We start from the raw sequence: 12,361 nt of genomic DNA, 5'->3' as shown, positions 1-12,361 counted from the left end.
TATAAAAATTACACAAACATGCATGAATCACTCTAAATACAGAAGTGTAAATAAGAAGGGGAAACAACTATAACATGGCTAAATGCTCTAAAAAGTTGATTCTGCATAATAGGTCTGCTTTAAATAAAAACATTGTCTGGTAGATAATTCAAGTAACTGCAAATTTCTGGAGATGGATCTGGCCTAACCTTGCACAGCAAGATGGATTTTCATGGTATTTGAGTTTATAAACTCATAAGAATCCGTCTTGGCCCCCGCTGGTGCGAAAGGGCCCAACAGGTCGTGGGCGACCAATCATGTTGCAGCACTGAGGTTTGTGTGGAAACTAAAGGCAAAGCACCCAAACGAACCAAAACAAACACAGCGACGCCGACAGATGTACTTCAGCCTATTTTAGCATCAATACAGATTATTTAATTTGTGAAAAACATGCAGACAGTAAGAGCTTTGTACATTTGTGGAGGGAAAGATGTCTGTGCTTTTCTCTAAACTGGATGTAACTAAAGTTTGATTTTTTGTTGTGTTTCGCTGTTGTTATGCTTCGATCAGTGAGATTCAAAACAGACTGATGTGTGTAGAAGTCAGCTCAGAGTGACACACATATCAGTCTGGTGTGAGCCAGATTTGGCTCTCCTTCAGACCAAGCAAGAGTCAGATCTGTGGAGGTGCAAGCCCGCTCACAGTAATGGACATAATAACAAAATAAAAACAATATGCTTTTATGTTATTATTCCTTTGGCTAAAATGTTATGTTGTGAGGATTTAAGCTTGAGATAAAAAAAAGAAAATATAATAAATACTACACACATCTTGATTATGTGCCACGCTTCAAAATCCACTAAAATGCTCTTGTCTGTTCACACGACTCTCCAAATTGTATTCCCATTTCGCGCAGGCTTATGTAATAAAAACAAGCATGGCCGCCGCTCTGTTTTCCCTGCTAATATATGCAGTGAATAATGATGAGGAGAGGTCATTACGATCTGCCCAAAAGTCCCCTCTACTATCACTGTGAATTCTTATGTCACACAGGGTTTCTGCATGTTAACAAGACGCTGTATTGTCATCCATATGTCAAAGTTAAACGCCCCATTGTATATTTACCATAAGTGTTAGCATATAGACTGAAAACACACCTCTTATCTCTGGCTATACTAGCGAGACACGATATATTGGTATTTTATTGAGCTTTTCTTATGGATATGGTGTTATTTCAGCTTATATTGCATTTTTGTTACAGGTCAGATCTGTAGAGAGGCAAGCCCACTCATAATAAAAATGCATCATGTCTTTCAGAGCATTTTACAGCAACAAAAACATATCATTTAATAAAAGCAAAATATATGAATTCAACAACATACTGTAGAACATTCCAGACAATAAACTCTCCATGGAGACATACACTAAAGTTACACAGTGGCCTTTTAAGCTCAGCTCTTTTGGTTCACACGCTGAGAAGGCACTTTTCTCATTAATAGCAGGTTCGTTCTGCATAACCAATTAGCAGCCTCTACTCTGTATTTGATTAGATGTTTAATTAAGACTCGTGAGGACACAGTACTTTTATTTAGTGAGGTAAGGGGCTTTCTCTCATCAGATACTAAATATGTGATAAACAAAGAACCTTCAATGTTTGTGTCTCTAGGATTACAGCAAGTGCTAATTATTTAAAAGAAAGTTAATATAATAGAAAGAGGGATTAGCTAAGTGTTGGGAGCATCGTTTATTTACAGCGATTTGTGAATGTTTTGGTAAAATTGTTTCACTTAAACAGGAGGCTGCATTTCCTGGCTTTAGTTTGTTGGTCTTTAGTTTGTTTTTATGAGATTTAAGTAACTAAAAAATGCAAAATGAAGTCAGTTATAACTTTTATTTTCTTCTTTGTCATAGGTTGAGATGAGGGGCAAAGATTTGGCAAAAAAGATCACAATGAACTATGAATCTGTCTAATTACACATTCACATACAGTCAGAGGAGTGAACTGTCTTGCCCAAGGACACAACAGTAAGGCACAGTGGAGGTAGCACAATATACAGTTATTATCTGCTTTTTAAATTACTTTGGGGAATAAATTAGCATTTGCATTTTGCTTTTCTTGTGGAGGGTCTGCCATTTGCTTGTCTCCATGGCATATCCATCTTGCGTTTACTCAAAAACGTGCATTCTTACTGTGAACGAGCTCGCCTGTTCACAGATCTGACATGTGACTCAGCCCTTATGGTGTCACCTGCTTGTCTTTGTAGAGATAAATAAGTGTAATACACAGTCGACCTTTAACTCAAATGAATGTCTTGGAAACTAAATGTTACTTTTTTGGTAGAAGTCTGCACATGCTGATGACTTTATTTTAATATGTTGTTTTTGTTTTTTGTTTTTCAGACCAAGTTTAGCCTATCGGTAGAAAGACAGCACCACAGCAACATCACGTGACGACTCTGAGGAAGACCGCTGAGAAGCTGAAACTGTCAGGTATGAAAACAAACTAAACCTTGGTCTGAAAAACTAATATGTTAAAATCTTTAACTATCAGAAGACCAAATAAACTAGCCTGATTCATCAGCCGGTTTCACTTCATGGAAACCATCTGACCTCGGCAAATTAGGATTCATTTGCTTGACGGTAGCCAGGTACTTTTTTATTAACTGATATATTAAGCTTTTCTCAAATCCTGTAAGAAGAAGGACAATAACGTCTCCTTGATCAAATTCACCAAACATTCTCTTTGTTCCAGCTTTAAATCCTCGATCTTGGGAATCGTTGCCAACATAGATGTATGGCTCTTCTCTGATTGGCTGGTGCCGGACTTGCACTTCCAGGGGTGTAGTGTATTCCGATCCCTGACCTAGTCACTGGAGAGAAATGAAATTGAGCGGAGGCACTAGGTGAACCTCATTGGACCACCTTTAATGATGTTTGTGTTGGCATGACAACAATTTTAAGCACTGACATGAACTGGTGTAGTGAAGTGTTATGGACTTTAAAAACACAAAGAGCTTCATAGATTACAGTGTACCAGTGAAGGAGACAGCTTAAGACTACATTTATATGATGACAGTCTGAACAGAAGAGGCAAAAGTGGCGTCACGTCTTCACTTTTTATTCCATGTTTAGACGAGCGTTTTCTGGAGGAAATCTGCAAGCATACAGGGACGCGAAAGTGTGTTGAATTTGAATGGGTATGCATGCCAGGCGGCTAGATGGTGACACTAGGTGATGATGTACGTGATGTAAATGCATACGTGACATGTGCAGATCTGACCTGAGTTTTGTGTCTTAGGCAGTGTAGACGGAAACGCTACAGTGGAGCATATTCAACTTTTCCACTCTGGAGGGTGGTTTCAGATTTTTGCGTTTTTAAGCCCCAAAAACGCCGTCACCGTCTAAACGAAAGGCACTTCAGATAAAATATTTTGTCGTTTTTATCCGCAAGAGTTCTCGTGTAAACAGACCCTAAAATAGCAGCAAGGCTAGACGTGAGGATACAAAACAATCGCAACTCCTGGTAAAGTTTATGATAAATATACAGCATTAGAACATAATTGGCTAATATAGGAGCCTTGAAAAGTAGTATTATGTTTCAGCATTTGTAAATAAAATAAAATGATTTGGGGAAAATGTTTTGCTTATTCAGAAGCCTCCCTCCCCTCAACTCTTTGCTGTCTCAGTCCTCTTGCATTAAGTGAGCAGAGCTGTTACAGAATCCATTTAAGACACAGTCAGAGCTGAGTCCAGACTGGATGTTCTGTGCCAAATGTCACTGTAAACTTGGCAAAGAAGTGGCAACAGTGCAAGCTGAAAGATTTGGGATGAGGAAACAACATTATTCAAACATGTGTGAATGAAACAAAACACAACTCCAGGTATGTTTTTGCAGAGGTAACAGCATTATAACACGGCTAAAAGCTCACAAGAGTCAATTTTGCATAATATATGACCTTTAAATAAATGAAAACACCGCTGTTACTGGTTCATGTAGTACCCAGAAGCATAATGCATTCAGAACATGTGGTGAAAAGGGTGTTCCGACAGAAAATCAGTTTGTTGGTTCAGGAGTTTCGGTTATTACTATAAAAATGTCCTGCTTGCTCAGACCTGCTATATTTTTGATGCAGCTAAAAAGAACAAGAAACACACTGCTGGTTGGCTGCACTTTGATTGAAATCTGTGAGTCATTTTGCTCAATAGAACAGTTTTGAACCATTATAACTTAAAGATGCTCTATATAACTATGTGCTTGTCTCCATGGAGATGTTATGGTTTTGTCTGTTTCAATTACTGTTTTACATTGATTAAAACTTGAGTAATACTAATTGTTCAGAGAGACATGATCACTCAATAAAATATCCTCATTAATGTTCAGTTATCGTCAAAACCAACTTTATTTTGTGATTTATGAATAATGTCTGCTGACTCTATTGAAACACTGATCTAGGCAATGGAATAAGATGTCCATGGAGACAAGAAGGTGGCGAAACCTTTATGACAATAGTGCAGCTTTAAATATTTTTAAATTAGTTTCTGTATTAGCAATGCATCAAGAGAAAGAGAGAGGAGGAGTCAAGGAGCCTTCGGGAACCCTTCAGATCAGACAGAATATTGATTAGGGACGCCATTGCTGGAGGATTTCTCAGTTGGGCACGTTTGATCTTGGGGCAAAAGAACAAGAGAGCCCCCAGGAAACCCTCTGAGCCACAAAGAGAACCAGAAAGAAGTGGACTAAGTGAGTGTGAAGTCACCCATAGTGTTCGGCTCCAGTCAAATGAAGCTCAGTGAGGGTTGCAGTTATTGCCGCCGAAGAGCCAAGCCGGAGCAAAGCAGTTGAAGGTAACACCCCTTCCAGTTTGCTTTGCTGATTTGGGAGGGGGCTGACACTTCATTTTTCATTCATTTCATTTTTTTAATTTGTTCCTGTCATGAAAATGCACAGTAGTATAATGATTAACAGTACATAATGTAAATGTACTTAACAACGCTGTCAAACAAACATGTTTCTTACGGGAGTGGGAGTGACCTCAGGGAGAGAAAATGTTTGATAAGTCTGTAGATTTTTGGACAAAATAGCAAAATAAAAACACAAGGATCATGTAGAGCGGGTTAATATGAACCTTTTAAGACCAAAATGACGACCTTGAGCAGCAGTTACAGAAGAGGGGCAACTTTTTTCAATAGAAAGTTAATTGGAGCCAGAGCAGATGAAGCTGGAAGCCTGAGCTGCTCACTTCCTACTTCCGCGGCGACTTGCAGGTTAACTATGTCCATTTATATACAGTGTTTATGGAAGAAACCTAGAAAGAGACGACATTGTCCAGTCCAACTTTATTTCTAATGCACTTTAAAACACAGTTGACCAAAGTGCAGTACACAACAATAATTATAAAAAGCAATAAAACAGACACAAATTTTAAAAAACAGACATAAAAACACAAATTAAGTAAGTATGGCTAAGCACTGTACAGCCATGATGGGGGATTTGCTAACCTCGGTAAAACTTTAGGGGGCAGGAGTGCTACTTGGATATACAGAGATTGTGCAGAATTGTCCTTTTGGTGCTCTTCAGTGTCGGGACCAGTCTCAAATACAAACTTGAAAAAACTGAGGCACTCAAAAAGTACAAAATAATTCAAAGCCTTTATTTAATACCACATGACAGATAAGGTTAAAATCACACCAACACATTTCGGTCCTTCAGCCTTCATCAGGGCAAACTTGAGAGGGATATCACAGTGCAGATTTAAAGTAATAGGTGTAGGTCACATGTTCACAGTGGGCCAGCTCACAGTCCCCTGGTGCATGATGGGACATGTAGACTGAACAGATTTTAGTTACAAGCCATATAAGATAAGATATAATACAAGATTTCCGTTGGAAAATAGAGTCCCGCGGTCACTTTCGTTGTAGCTTTTTGATGTGTTGTGGCATTTGCATTTGTGTTGTGGCGTTTGTATTTGTTGCGGCGTTTGCATTAAAATAGAGTCCCTCGGTCATTTCCGTTGTGGCTTTTTTTGGTTTGTTGTGGCTTTTTGTTGTGTTGTCGCATTTGTATTTGTTGCGGCGTTTACGTTTGTTGTGACCCCTCTCGGCTTCCGTACATTACATACAGGACTACCAAATAGCAGCGATTGGTTAAATGATAAAAAGTACCCGCCTACTGTTGAGCGAACGAATTCTAACACTGCGAGGTCAGACGGTTTCAACGAAGTGAAACCGGCTGATGAATCAGGCTAGTAAAAAATAGGATTGCACATTTAAAACTTGTGGTTTTAAAGGAAGGGGGAGAAATCAAGCTGCCCATTGAGTCCTGAGTAGCTTTGAGAGCATAGATACAGTCGGACTCTCTGTGTAATCGTTTTTTAAGTCTATCTCCTCTTCTTATTGCTTCTTTAATATGTTCAGCTGCACAGATTTTTTAGGCTTTTACAGCTGCCATGGTCGGCTTCTTTGTAAAGCATGACCACAGGATACAGAAGTTACAGGATCTTAAAGCCTGTTTGTGTTCAGCCTGTCTATTTTTCAGTTTGCGTTTTTGTTGAGCCTGTGTAAAAACGATCACATGGGCATTCAAGTCGGTATAATCAATGTCCTGACTGATGAAATATTTTGTACTTTTTGAGTGTCTCATTGTTTTCAACTTTGTATTTGCCACCCTCAATTTGTTAAACATCAGAACAGTAGTGTGATATAAACAATACGAGACAGTAGAAAATGTCTGAGATGTTTTCAATGGAAATCAATGGGACTTAATCTTGATGTCTCCAAAGCTCTGGAGATTAGACTCCACTTGACCTCCTTTGCCTTTTTTCTCTTTTATCCTCTCACTCTCTTCCTCTCTCGTTTACTTACACTTTCGGTCTCTCTCTCTCTCTTTCCCTCCCTCTCTCATGTTTAAGCTTTCACTCTGTCACGGGTTCGTCCGAAATAAATGTAAAAATGATGGCTCAGTCAAAAAACTTCACTTAAGTGGGTTTTTATTCGCACCACAGCTCCAAGTGCAGAGTGAAATATTTACAGTGACAAAAAAAAAAAAAGAGGTGGTAGACAGAAGTATTTACAAACATATGTACACTAATCACTTACAGTTGCCAGCACCCACATAGTCAGGCCAAATACCCACCCACAAATGACTGGAGCTCCCTCCTTTTATACCCCCTTAGCCCCTCCCCCCGGGCTAACCAATTAACGAAAATGGGGTTTTACGGAAATAACATAAGTAAAATGGTATTGAGGAACACAAATCAACTTGGAAATAAACATAATAAAAATAAAGAACCCCTCATAAGGTTAACATAAGTTCCATTAAACAACTTCAAAAACCCACAAATGACCCTAAATAGACCACAATGGTCGAGTCCACGATCACATGCCCCCCCTTGAGCGCGCCACTATGCGCTATTTAAAGCACAACCAGGAAGCGCCTCGGTTTGGCCCTAAACTCAAGAACGGCGCGGAGGCTGCTGCAGGTAGGAAAGCAGCGTCGGCGTCGAGTGTGCACCTCGAACGCACTAGCCGGGAAACCGTTCAGATGTTGGGGAAAAACAGGACCGCGAGACACACGAGCGGTCCTGCATAAACCAGTCTATCGGAGCTTAGCTCCGCAAAACGGGGAGGGAAGGAAGCGTCGTGCGCGCTCTTTGGCCAGATGCAGACGCGCCAGTCGGGAGATGACGGGGCAACACAGGCGCTCTGTCACACACTCACACAACATCTCTTTCTCTCATTCTTTCTCAATCTCTCTCTGTCCCTCTGTCTCTCTGTCTCCCTCTCTTTTTGTTTCTCTCTCTTTTTCTCTCATTCGTTTTCTCTTTTTTTCTCTCCCTCTCTCTCTCTTAACCTTTTTCTCACTCAACATCTCTTTCTTCCATTCTCTCTCTCTCAACCTCTTTCCTTCTTTCTCTCTCTGTCTCTCCCTCTTTTTGTTTCTCACTCTGTCTCTCATTCTTGTACTCTTTTTTCTCTCTTTCCCTCCCGCTCTCTGTCTTAACCTTTTACTCACTCAACGTCTCTCTCTCTGTCTCCCCTTCTTTTTGTTTCTTTCTCTTTCTTTCCCTCCCTCTCTCTCTCTTAACCTTTCACTCACTCAACATTTCTTTCTTTCATTCTCTCTCTCGCTCCCGCTGTTTGTATCTCTGTCTCTTTTTGTTTCTCACTCATTCTTTTTCTCTCTTTCCCTAGCTCTCTCTCTTTCTTTCATTCTCTCTCTCAACCTCTTTCCCTCCCCCTCTCTCTCTGTCTTCCCCTCTTTTCATTTCTCTCTTTTGCTCTTTTTTTCTCTCTATTAACCTTTCACTCACTCAACATCTCTTTCTTTCATTCTCTCTCTTAACCTCTTTCCCCCTCTCTCTCTGTCTCCCCCTCTTTTTGTTTCTCTCTCTTTCTCTCTACTCTTTTTTCTCTGTCTCTTCACCTCTTTTCTCTCCACCACCATCCTTCTCTCCCCCTTTTCCCTCTTCCTCCTTTGCTCTTTGTCTCCCCTTCTTCCCTTGCACCTGGCAATCTCTCCTCCTTCTCTCCGCCTCTCTCTTTTCTTTCTTTCTTATTCCTTCTCTCCTCTCTCCTCCACTCTCCGTCCCTCTGCCCCGCTGCATGATCATCCACTGTGAAATAAGAGGGCATGAGTTGACTTTGAGCGGCCAGCGAGCGGACGGGGACCGGCGCTCCGTCACCCCGGAATGATCTGAGCGCGCCTTCCCTCTCCCCAGACACCTCCGCCCCCAACCACACCCCCTCCTCCTCCCCCCTCCTCCTCCTGAACCTGTATACCGTCACACGGGGGAAAGAAATGAGTCCCGTATCGATCACTATCAAACCAATCAGGCGGTGGTCGGGGCAGACTCCTTCAGTAAGTACCTCGGAGGGTAGATTGAGTTACACATAAGCAGCTCAGAGGTACGCGCGCTGGGGCTGCTATCACTGTGGGGCAGCTGGCATATCTCTACAGTCCATTTGGCTAACCCTATTAACTATTTAATGGGCAAATAAAAGTCTAATGTTGTTTTTTACTTTGAATAAGTGCTCAGGTAATGGGCTAAGAGTCAAACAGACAGGCATACAAGAGCAAAGCACCTCCAAAACACATAAGAAAGTACAGCATATTAATAGTTTGTAGTGACGTGACGCTGGCGGTGTGACCAGATTTTCAGAATAAAAACTGGGACACTCCTGGTTTGTGGTAGTTGGTATTTTATAGGCATGTACACCATTTATGACATTAACCGGTCCAGGGACTAAAGGTAGATTTAATAATTTTGCTATAACTGAGCACAAACATATTACTTCTTTGTGTAGTTCAATGTTTTTTGTGCACTGTCCCTGATAAAGAAACAAATAAACTTAACTAATTAATTAAATTGTCAGACAAGTGCGTAATTAAGGAAAAGTTCTGCACTCCCATTCATGAATAACATGTGAATCAGTTATAGTCAAATTTTCTTTGTGTTTTGGTGATTTTTAAGCAACTTTTCTGTATTTTACCAAAACAATTGACAATGTATGCCTCTCTTCACTGTTGGCAGGGATCATACTGGTTAAAAATTGGGACACCTGGGACATTTCTTGTATAAAAATGGGACAAATCACTGCTTTTGAATAAATCTGCTGGGACAGGGGACACAGGGCTCAAAACTGGGACTGTCCTGGGTAAACACCCAGGTGGTCACCCTACATGGTGGAGTCCAGTGGCAGAGTTAGCAAGTTGGGGGCCCTAGGTGAACATGAGTAATGCCTCACTGTAATGCACCATTTTGCACTGATTGGATTAGGGCCCCGAACCTGGAGGGGCCCTAGGCAGCTGCCTACTTTTGCTTAATGGTAGCACCGCCTCTGGTAGAATCTGCAGCAGTATTCATGGTGATACAATGCACACAAAAGCGACTGAAGTAACTGAAAAACTGTTAATAATGCTGCTAATACGATCTAACTTCTGACTGTAATGTTATATGCAAGAGACTGTAATAGCAGCACAAAATCAGATCTCCTGTTTTAGTTCCAACTAAACCAGCTTCTTCTAGTGAGATTTTGTTCAAATTAAACTCAGATTAAAGTCTAACCAGCCTCAAATAGAGCAGTGCTTACAGCTTGCGTCACATCAGGTAATGCTGTTGACATCAGCTGCAAAGTATCAATAGGATTTTTTTTTCATGCATCTGTATCTGGCCTGATATAGAAAAGAAATCCCTTTTTCTTTGGACCAATATTTTTCTAATCTGCCCCAATCTCTGCGTGCCACTTTCTCATCCCCAGTCTCCCTCAGTGCATCAGATGTGTCTTTCAAACAGATAACTTATAATGGGAATAAAACGTAATAGAGGAAACTTTCATACTACATGAGAATACAAATACTATTGTTAACCCTTCAATTTGGGGGCCTTCCTATAGGTTTTACAATCTGTATTGGCAAATATTGTTAAGTGACAAAAAAACAAGGCAGATATTGGATATTCGTACAAGCAGAATTTTGCGACTGCTGTCCAAATGTCCAGTAGGTGAAAAAAATAGTGCACTCAAAATGTCCCACTATGCACCTTGAAAATTTGTGGCCATCACTGATCACTAAACCACTCTCTATAGACCACAATGCACTGCAAGAGTTGGAAAAACAACAGAGAACAAAGGGGTTTATCTGGACACAACACGACTGAATGAAACAGATAGAAGCTCTGGTTTATTGCACTGTTGATCTGTGATTATAAATAAATCACTATCAAATAAAATGTGGAGAGAAAGGTGGGATGGAGGCAGTGTTTAACTCAGCGCTTTATAGTTAAAGTGGCTTCCTTCACAACAATTGCACCTCCGCCTTGACTATGTCCCTCCAAAAAAACAAACAAAAAACCCACTGTATCCCACATGTATAGAGTGACTACACACTGCGATGAAGCTGAATAGCGGCATCTGTTGTTTAAATTATGTCACTGCGTCGTCTATCATCTGCTGTGCTACGTGACTAACATTATTTTTTTATCAGGAGGGAAGCTAATCTGGATAGTTGGACGTCGTGGGAAGGACATGTGAAGGTAAGATAGTTAATTATAATTATTCATCTAAACTTAGCATTTGAACTGAGTGTCCTACCAGCTGCTTAGCCAAGCTGATGCCACCTACTACCTCTGCTCAATTAAATTTTTGCCCAGTGACTATTTCACGAATCAGAATACACTAGACGATTTGCAAGAACCCCAGAAGTTGTAGACCGTGCACCGGCCAATCAGCAAAGAGCTGTGAAGCCATGACGTCAAACTCAAGCTCCTGTCTGGGTCCTTTTGTGGACAACAATAAACAAGGAGGTCGAGATGGATGTAGATGAGGCCATACATTTTGTGTTGGCAATGCTTCAAGATCGAGGATTTAAAGCCGGACAAACAGAATATTTGGTGAATTTTATCAAGGGGAAAGATGTTATTGCCCTTCTTCCTACGAGATTTGGTGCATTACATCCGTCACGACCAAATAGCAGCAACTGGTTAAATAAAAAAAGTACCCGCCTATCATCGAGCGAACAAATCCTAATACTGCGAGGTCAGATGGTTTCCAAGAAAACTGGCTGATGAATCAGGATAACAACTGCTTGCCCATATTCTGTTTCATTAAGACAGACTAACTTGTTAGGTTCTTATCACAGCCACCAATGTGTTAGCACGTGTTTTTTTCTAGTGGTTTCCCATCACCGCCTTGACTAACCAATTTACTGCGGGAAACACTGGGAGGGTTTTATTTTTGTCTGTCTGTTCTGTAAAAAAAAAAAAAATCTACATTTCAGATAATAACACTAGTAACAGAGTCCATTTGAGCTCCAGCTTGACAAAAACTTGTATGGTTATTATTAATACTTGAGTTGGGTTTGATCATTATTTATTATAGAATCAAGTGTTATTGAAGTTTATCCTTTAGACTTATTTCCACCCAGAGTTACATGAGTAGTATTGAAAGTAGTGCATTATATTGTCCGCTAAATAGTGCAGGCCTGTGTAGTGGATGAGGGGTTAGAGGCTAGGGTGGACATTCGGGCACAGGCACAGTCATATTTTAACAAATAATTGAAATCAGGATCCTGTTTTTACTCCAAATACAGGACACACAAATTCACTCAACCAAACTGCATCTCAAAGTGACAACAGTAGCTCAGTAACAGGACACATGCTGCTATTTGCCACTTCAAAACGCTGCTCTCCTCATTTAGGTCAGCAGAGGGCACCAGTCATTTAAGACACGAGCTTAAAGCGAAAATTAGAACATGGTGTGTTTAATCTTTGGTCTAAATACCCAAACATCTGTGCTAAAATCCCCTTTCGGTCCTCACTCCTCCACTCAAAACTCCTCCTCTCTCCTTCCCTCCCTCCCTCTATCCCTCTCTTCCTCTATAAAACTA

The sequence above is a fragment of the Boleophthalmus pectinirostris genome, unplaced genomic scaffold (genome assembly GCF_026225935.1).
Source record: "Boleophthalmus pectinirostris isolate CB_2022bp ecotype Guang Dong unplaced genomic scaffold, ASM2622593v1 HiC_scaffold_4, whole genome shotgun sequence".
Taxonomy (NCBI): Eukaryota; Metazoa; Chordata; class Actinopteri; order Gobiiformes; family Gobiidae; genus Boleophthalmus; species Boleophthalmus pectinirostris.
The sequence above is the reverse complement of the archived record's forward strand: the minus strand, read 5'-3'. Positions refer to the sequence as shown.